Source organism: Dromiciops gliroides, chromosome 3 (genome assembly GCF_019393635.1).
Source record: "Dromiciops gliroides isolate mDroGli1 chromosome 3, mDroGli1.pri, whole genome shotgun sequence".
Lineage (NCBI taxonomy): Eukaryota > Metazoa > Chordata > Mammalia > Microbiotheria > Microbiotheriidae > Dromiciops > Dromiciops gliroides.
In genome coordinates, this window is record NC_057863.1 from 83,397,872 (window position 1) to 83,406,021 (window position 8,150).

The following is an 8,150-nucleotide window of genomic DNA, read 5'->3' on the forward strand; positions in this document are numbered from 1 at the left end:
TTGAGTTTGACATCACTGAACTACCCCCACTGCCTTGTCCCATGGTTCACCAGCCAGTCTCCTATTAGTGTCACATCAGCTCTTTGTCTAAAACTCTCTAAAAGTTTGATCCCTGAATAACTTGGGGCCTTGACTTGGAGTGCAAAGCTTGTTATCTGTCCAAATCACTAGACTACCATGGACCTGGGGAAAGTCAGGGGGAAGGGAAGGAAGAGGCCCCTTACCACCATCCCTGTGTGGTGAGGGAATAAATTACCTCCCCTTTTGCCCTGAAAAAGCAAAATTTTATGTGACTAATTACCACATAATTGTTTTTGAACTTTGGGACAGTAGAGGACAACAAGGCCTACGTGTTACCCTGAAAGGTAGTGATTATCATCATCCCAAGGAGTGTACCACTGTACTGGGAAGCACGTTTCCTAAGGGGCTGAATCCCTTGGTACACTATAATCTTGATGGCAGTAATTATTGCTTCCTTGAAGGATGGAGATTTCTCGAAGAGGTGATAACCTGTTAATTGGCACACAGTTCCCTTAGGGTATGTGCCACTCAGTATATTGTAGCCTATGCACTAGCAATTATCAGAGGTAGCAGAATAGTGTATAGGGTAATGGACATGAAGTCATCAAAACCTAAGTTCAAATTCCACTTTAGATGCTGATGTATAGCCCTGGGGAGGTCACTGACCCTCTCCCAACCTTAGTTCCCTCATCTCTAAATTGGAGTGATCCTAATAATATCACAGATTTTGAGATGGATGGTTATCTAGTTGAACCCACTCATTTTACTGATGAGGAAACTGAGTGTTTTACCCAAGGTCTGCCTTTTTTCAGACGCCTCTCTGTTCCCCATTTTGCTGCCCTTCATTGCTGGCCATCTGGATTTCTGCTGCTGTTGCCGCAGTCACAGCATTGCTTCTTCCAGGCTGTTTGATGATCTCTGCTACCAACCTCTAGTGTATAGCAGCTGGTAGCTTTTTTAGTACATATTGTTGTTGTTGTTCAATCATCTTGGTCACGTCTGACTCTTTGTGACCCCTTTTGGGATTCTCTTTGCAATGATGCTGTGGAGTGGTTTGCCATTTCCTTCTCTGGCTCATTTTATAGTTGAGGAAACTGAGGCAAATGGGGTTAAGTGACTTGCCAAGGGTCACACAGCTAGTAAATGTCAGAGGCCAGATTTGAACTCAGGATGAGTCTTCCTGACTCGAGGCCTAGCACTCTATCAACTGTGCCACCTAGCCGCCCCTTTTAGCAAATTTAGGCAAGCAACTAGCCAAAGTCAGAAGAGGTCTACAAGCTATCAGTTCATCAATATTTTAAAGTACCTACTATGTGCCAGGCACTGTGCTAAAGCACTGGGGACATAAATACAGGCATAAGATAGTCTCTTCCCTCAAGGAGCTTAGAATTTTTCTTTCTTTCTTTCTTTTTCGGTTGGGCAGTGAGGGTTGAGTGACTTGCCCAGGGTCATGCAGCTAGTACGTGTCAAGCGTCTGAGACCAGATCTAAACTCAGGTTCTCCTGAATCCAGGGCCAGTGCTTTATCCACTGTGCCACCTAGCTGCCCTAAGGAGCTTACAATCTAATAGAGGAGAAAATCTGTAAACAAATATTAACAAAGAGAGCTATATATAGTATAAATAGGACATAACAAAGGGAAGGCACTAGAATTAAGAGGGATATTGGAAGGCTTCCAGGAAAAGATGGGATTTTTGATGGCACTTAAAGGAAGCCAGGGAGGTCAGTAGGTGGAGTGGAAGAGGGAGAATATTCCAGGAAAGGGGGCAGCCAGAGACAATACCTAGAGCAGAGACGGGAATACTTCATTAGTGGAGCAGCCAGGAGGCTAATGTCACTGGATTGAAGACTCTGTTAGTGTCCCTTAGGTGTAGGAAGGTGTAAAGTATAAGAAGATTGGAGAAGTAGGAGGGGACTAGGTTATAAAGGGCTTTGAATGCCAAACAGAACATTTTATATTCAATCCTGGAGGCAATAGGAAGTTGGAGTTTATTGAGTAAGAGGGCATGAGGTGATTAGATCTAGCTTTAGAAAAATCACTTTGGTGGCTGAATGGAGGATGAATTGGAGTGGGGAGAGACTTGAAGCAGGCAGACCCATTAACAGGCTATAGCAATAGTCCAGATGTAAGGGGATGAGTGTCTGTACAGAGTGGTGGCAGTGTCACAAGGGAGAAAGGGAAGTATATGAGAGATGTTGCAGTGGTGAAATCAGCAGGCCTTGGCAACAGCTTGGATATGGGGGATAAGAGATAGTGACAAGTTGGCTTGGTGGCAGCACAGTGGATAAGGTACTGGGCCTGGAGTCAGGAAGACCTCAGTTCAAATCCAGCCTCAAACACTTACTAGCTGTGTGCCTCTAGGCAAGTCACTTAACTCTATTTGCCTCCATTTCTTCATTTGTAAAATGAGCTGTAGAAGGAAGTGGCAAACCACTCCAGTACCTTTGTCAAGAAACCGTTCCCCCCATCCCCAAAGGGGTGACAGAGTCAGACACAACTAAAATTACTAAATAACAATAATACTCTGTGATGGGCATTGTATTAATTACTAGGGATACAAAGAAAGGCAAAAGACAATCTTTGCTTTCAAGGAGCTCACAGTCTAATGGGGGGACAAAATACAAATAGCTATGTGCAAACAAGATATAGGCATATGTGTGTATGTAGATGTGGCGATTAAAATTGTTCAACTTGCAAATAAAAGAGACTGAGGAAGGAGAAGCTAGGTGGTGCAGTAGATAGAGCACCGGCCCTGGAGTCAGGAGTACCTGAGTTCAAATCCAGCCTCAGACATTTAACACTTACTAGCTGTGTGACCCTGGGCAAGTCACTTAACCCCAATTGCCTCACTAAAAAAAAAGAAAAGAAAAAAAAGAGACTGAGGCAGATCTCTGAACGAATGTCACTTTATTAAAGGGTCTATGATCCCCTCTAATGAAGTAGATCTCAGATCTGCCTCACAATCTGAGATGCCTCCTTCTTCCAGGACCTTTTTTTTTTAATAAGGCTGGATGCCAGATCTATTACCTGGATGTTCTAAAGTGACTGTACAAAGTACAGAATTCCATTGGTTGACATATGATGCCTAAGGTAAAATAAGCAAAAATGGTATGTCAGCAGGGTCACAGGTTGGGCAAAGCAGGGGGTATCTCCACTGGCTAGATGGTGGTGAGATGGTCACATGCTTGTGTTGGACAAGAAAGAGTGGTCCAGAGGTACAAAAATCAATTGGAGGACTTTCCATGTAATTGAGTCACCTCTACCACACTGGGCTTGGTCACCATGACAAGGAAAAGGAAGAGTAAAGGCCTTCTACTTAGCTTCCTATGACTAAACAAGTGAACCTACAACTTGCAGTTCACAACTGTAGGGCCTAATATACTTACAAAATGTACAATCATTTAACCCTATTGAACCATATCAAACTGATTAATGCTGATTGGAATAAAGTGGGGGTCCAAATGAATTATTTCTCACATTCCCCCCTTCGATCCAAAGAAAGAACCCAGTCTTTCTTTGAATCTTTACGATATAAATGCATGAAAGGCAGTCCTCCTTATAACATACTGCTTATGTTCCATTTGATTAAACATTAACTCATAATATACTAAACATATAATAAAGGTCTGAGGTGACTCTCACTAACTAAGAACCATAAAGGACAATTACCTTCTTCTAAAATATGCCTTACAAGATGTAAAAATTGGGGTATGATACGGCATTTGTTCAAGAGCAGCAATCCAGGCATCTTTTGCCTTACATACAAGTTCTGGTTGAGTTTATGAAAACAATTCAAGCAGAGATCCTCTTCTCTGTCAAAATCTCTGACAAAATAGATCTTAATACAATTCTAATTTGCTATCACAGTACCGAGGTGAGAGCTAGATCAAATTGTAATAGCACTAATACAAACATCACCACTAGACCAGAGAACTTACATTTTTCAGTTGGCAAACTCAAATAACAACTGAAAAATTTAAAAATTCTGAAGCCAAACCTTACATTTGGCATATATAATTACCTAATCTTGTTACAATTATTTATTAAAACCAACTGAAAAATTTCACTCTGGGTTTTTTCCTTTAGCTTCTCATCCCTCCCTTAAGAGGGTGAGATTTTGCTAGGGAACTATTAACAGAACACTTTTTTATAAGATCATGACCCCTGATACACAACTGAATTCATTTAAAAGTTAACAAAATAACTGGAATTGTCAGAGAAAAGTTCTGGGATGGGATATACAAATACGTTGAATAGTTGATTTCAAAACAGTGTTGATCAAAAAAAGTTATTTATAATAAAACATGTTTGTCTTTTAAGACATGTTCAACATCCAGGTGGTAAAAATAAACCCAAATAAAATTGGCTTTCCCCATTTTGGTAACACCAGGTATTCTCCTCCTCTTCCTCCTCTTCCTCCTCTTCCTCCTCTTCCTCCTCTTCCTCCTCTTCCTCCTCCTCCTCCTCCTTCTTCTTCTTCTTCTTCTCCTTCTTCTTCTTCTCCTTCTTCTTCTTCTTCTTCTTCTCCTTCTTCTTCTTCTTCTTCTTCTCCTTCTTCTTCTTCTTCTTCTTCTCCTTCTTCTTCTTCTTCTTCTCCTTCTTCTTCTTCTCCTTCTTCTTCTTCTTCTTCTCCTTCTTCTTCTTCTTCTTCTCCTTCTTCTTCTTCTTCTCCTTCTTCTTCTTCTTCTTCTTCTCCTTCTTCTTCTTCTTCTTCTCCTCCTCCTCCTCCTTCTTCTTCTTCTTCTTCTCCTTCTTCTTCTTCTCCTTCTTCTTCTTCTTCTTCTTCTTCTTCTTCTTCTTCTTCTTCTTCTTCTTCTTCTTCTTCCTTATCAATGGAATTTTCTATGTGGGGAGAAAGGCAGAAACATAACAGTATTAGTTCTGTTTGATTTCAGGTAGGAGTCATAGGCAACTGATTGTAAAACAGGATATCACAGCCAGGTTCAGAATTAACCAGGTGGGGAAAGGTCTTATTTATCAAGATGGGGACAGGTCAAGAGAATCCTACCTTCACCTTTACAAGGACATTCCCTTGACTTTTCCAGGGACAGACATCCACCTGTGACAGTTCTTAGACTACAGGGGCACAAGGCATTTCCCTTGAATGATGAACCAGCAGCCTGATGTTGGATCAGACACTTAGACCTGGATTAAAGACTGAGATTCAAGACAGCGAGTTAAAGTCCCAAGAGGATCTTTCTCAAACAGCAAAATTTCACTTATTCCATCTTACAGCCAGATAATGGTGGTCATTATTTGTTTGTTTTTCATACATTAGCCTCAAAATCCATCTAGAATTTCATCTATTCATAAATGCCATCTAGTTATAACTATCATTCACCACCACCACCACCCCAGCGCCGCCCCATCCCGCCCAGGTCTGCAGATAAAGCCAAAGGGAGAACATCAGACCCTTTCTAGAATACAATGAAATGAGATGCCCATCAGTCCATGTAGACACTTGAGTCATCCCAAGGCACAATTTCCTTGGTGAAAGCTATGGTATTAGGAGGGAGCTATGGCCTTATAACTAGGTCAAGGACTGATTTGGGCACAATAATAATCTTTTTCTGTCAAGTGCTCAAAGAGGAGTGCAAGTTAGAAGATAGCCCCCATTGGATGTAACTTGAAAGGCAATCGATTAAAAATTATGCCAAAAATAAATAAATAAATATTTTTTTAATTAAAAAAAAAATAAAGGGGACAACTAGGTGGCACAGCGGATAAAGTACTGGTTCTGGATTCAGAAGTACCTGAGTTGAAATCCAGCCTCACACACTTGACACTAGCTGTGTGACCCTGGGCAAGTCACTTAACCCTCACTGCCCTGCAAAAAAAATTAAAAAATTTTTTTAAATTAAAAAAAAAGATACAAGTTAGAGAAGTGGCTGTCATGCAAGTTGGCACTGAAGTGGTGTCTGGAGTAACTCACCCTTGCTTAATTGAATCTATTATTCCTTGTGTGCCACACTAATTCTTTGCTTATGAATTTAAAAAAAGTATACCCGGGAGGAATAGCTTACCTTCCTCAGTTGTCTAGACCCAAGAGACCTGTTTAGTCTTTTATTGCTGTTTCCACTTCAGCACAATTTCATGTACAGTGGTTCAAAATAATAGCATTAAATAATAATAATTAAATAAATTAAATAATGATCGCATTAAAAGATGCTATTACATGAGTTTCCCAACGATCTCAAATGACACCCACTTATTATTCAAAAGTTTCACTTCTCCACTTTGGATGGCATAGGCCCCATTTCCTCACAGAGCAGTGAGCGCTGCAGAGTTTCACAATACGCTGTCAACAGGGCTCATCCCAAGTAACCTCATTGACAAAGATCTCCTAAGAGGATTTTACACTGCTTTTCTCCTAACAGTAAGTCATGTACTATTATTATTTACTATGGTTGGGGTTTTTTTACACAAAATATCCTCTAATAATCATTCAACAGAAATATTTATAATGTAGCAGTATTCAGATTGAAAAGAGGAATAAACTTGTTTTAACAGCTCCTCTTAGCCTTTTTGTATTTAATACATCAACAATCAGATGACAATAATTTAGTTAAATACCCTTCAAACTTATCACTTCATAGAAAGTCATTTATCTTATTACTCCTCACATTTTCATGCTAATCATAGTAGTTTGTGTAGTGCCTACCATGTGCCAGGCCTTTTCTGTCTTGGAAGTTGCTTAAGCCTGGTTTTAATAATACTTTAAAATGTTTAGTCTAGGGGCAGCTAGGTGGCACAGTGGATAAAGCACCGGCCTTGGATTCAGGAGTATCTGAATTCAAATCTGACTTCAGACACTTACCAGCTGTGTGACCCTGGGCAAGTCACTTAACCCCCATTGCCCTGCAAAAAAAAAAAAATGTTTAGTCTATAATGTCTCAATTTGTTAACATTCCATGTCAATCGGAAAAAATGGGATAGCATTTTTTTCAATTGTATTTTTACAAGGTTTGAATAGTATAGCGTTCATCCTTTATACAAGCCAGGCACTGTATTGAGCACTTCACAACTATATGTTTCTCCCAACAACCCTGGGAGATAGGTGTAAACATTTATCATTCCCTTTGTACAAACAAGGACTGATTAGATTCTCTAATTTACTGCCATTACAATATTTTCAACCCAATCAATTTATAATGAATAATGGCAATAACTAAACTTCATTTTACACAAGGTCCATTATTTTTAGTTAGCTTATGTTCAAAAATTCGTAGTGACATTAACAACTTCCTATTACCCAAAGAGTCAAACCAATTCCTCTAAATTTTCTAAATTACTAATCCTTTAGCATGACTGTTTAAACCAGAGCAAAGTGATGATCCTTTATCAATCAATTAATTAATATGCATTTTATGAAACATTTTATAGTATTATATTGACTGGGGAAAGAAGACAGGTAGCAACTATCAAAAGATATTGCTTTTTAAAAAATTACTAAATCTTTTCTATTTCAGTGGGATTAAGACTCTCTCTGAAATATCCTTTTCAAACTCCAAAACCCTTTACTTTCAGACCCTGAATTTACACTGTCAGTGCAAACAGACTCCAACTTTCTTTACCCTTCACCTCACTCTTCACTTTTTTTTATTTCCTTCTGCAACACTACCCTTTCTTTCTTCTATTTAATTCCTCTAGTAAACCCCTCTTTGGTTCTTTAGTGGTTACTAATGCACAGTTCATACCAATTTCTTTAAGGGCTTTTGGGCAATTAGAATTGTTGATGGGAAATAGACCCCAAAAGAACTCACTCAGCACAAGAAGTTCCTCATTGCAGGGTATCACAGATTTCGGTAAGCAGGATAACTCTGGAGAAGAAACGCTGGAAAAGCATTCATTCAGCTATTTTATAAAAGAATTTACTTGGCAATGACCAAAGGATTGGCCAGAGCCCAACTATGGCACAGGAACATCACAGATTCTGGTGCTCTAAACAGTTCTCTGCTATTCTTCTCACACCAAAGCACTGTGGTTTGTTTCATGACCTTACAAGCTTCCAACAGATCAAAATATATTTTATGTTGTCAATTTCCTTATTTTATCCTATAAAATGTTTATTTGTTTGGAAATAATTTGCAAGTTCTGCTTTTCTCTCTCATAATTTCAGTATTTTATAC

At 39.3% G+C, this 8,150-nt stretch overlaps 1 long non-coding RNA gene across 1 annotated transcript; it reads right to left on the minus strand.

Moving 5' to 3' along the window:
- Positions 1 to 4,805: 4,805 nt before the first annotated feature.
- Positions 4,806 to 7,889, minus strand: LOC122749894. Its single transcript, XR_006355718.1, has 4 exons — positions 7,785 to 7,889; positions 6,839 to 6,879; positions 5,030 to 5,178; positions 4,806 to 4,863 (listed from the first exon to the last, which is right to left on the minus strand). It is a non-coding gene; the product is annotated as an uncharacterized LOC122749894 (long non-coding RNA).
- Positions 7,890 to 8,150: the final 261 nt, after the last annotated feature.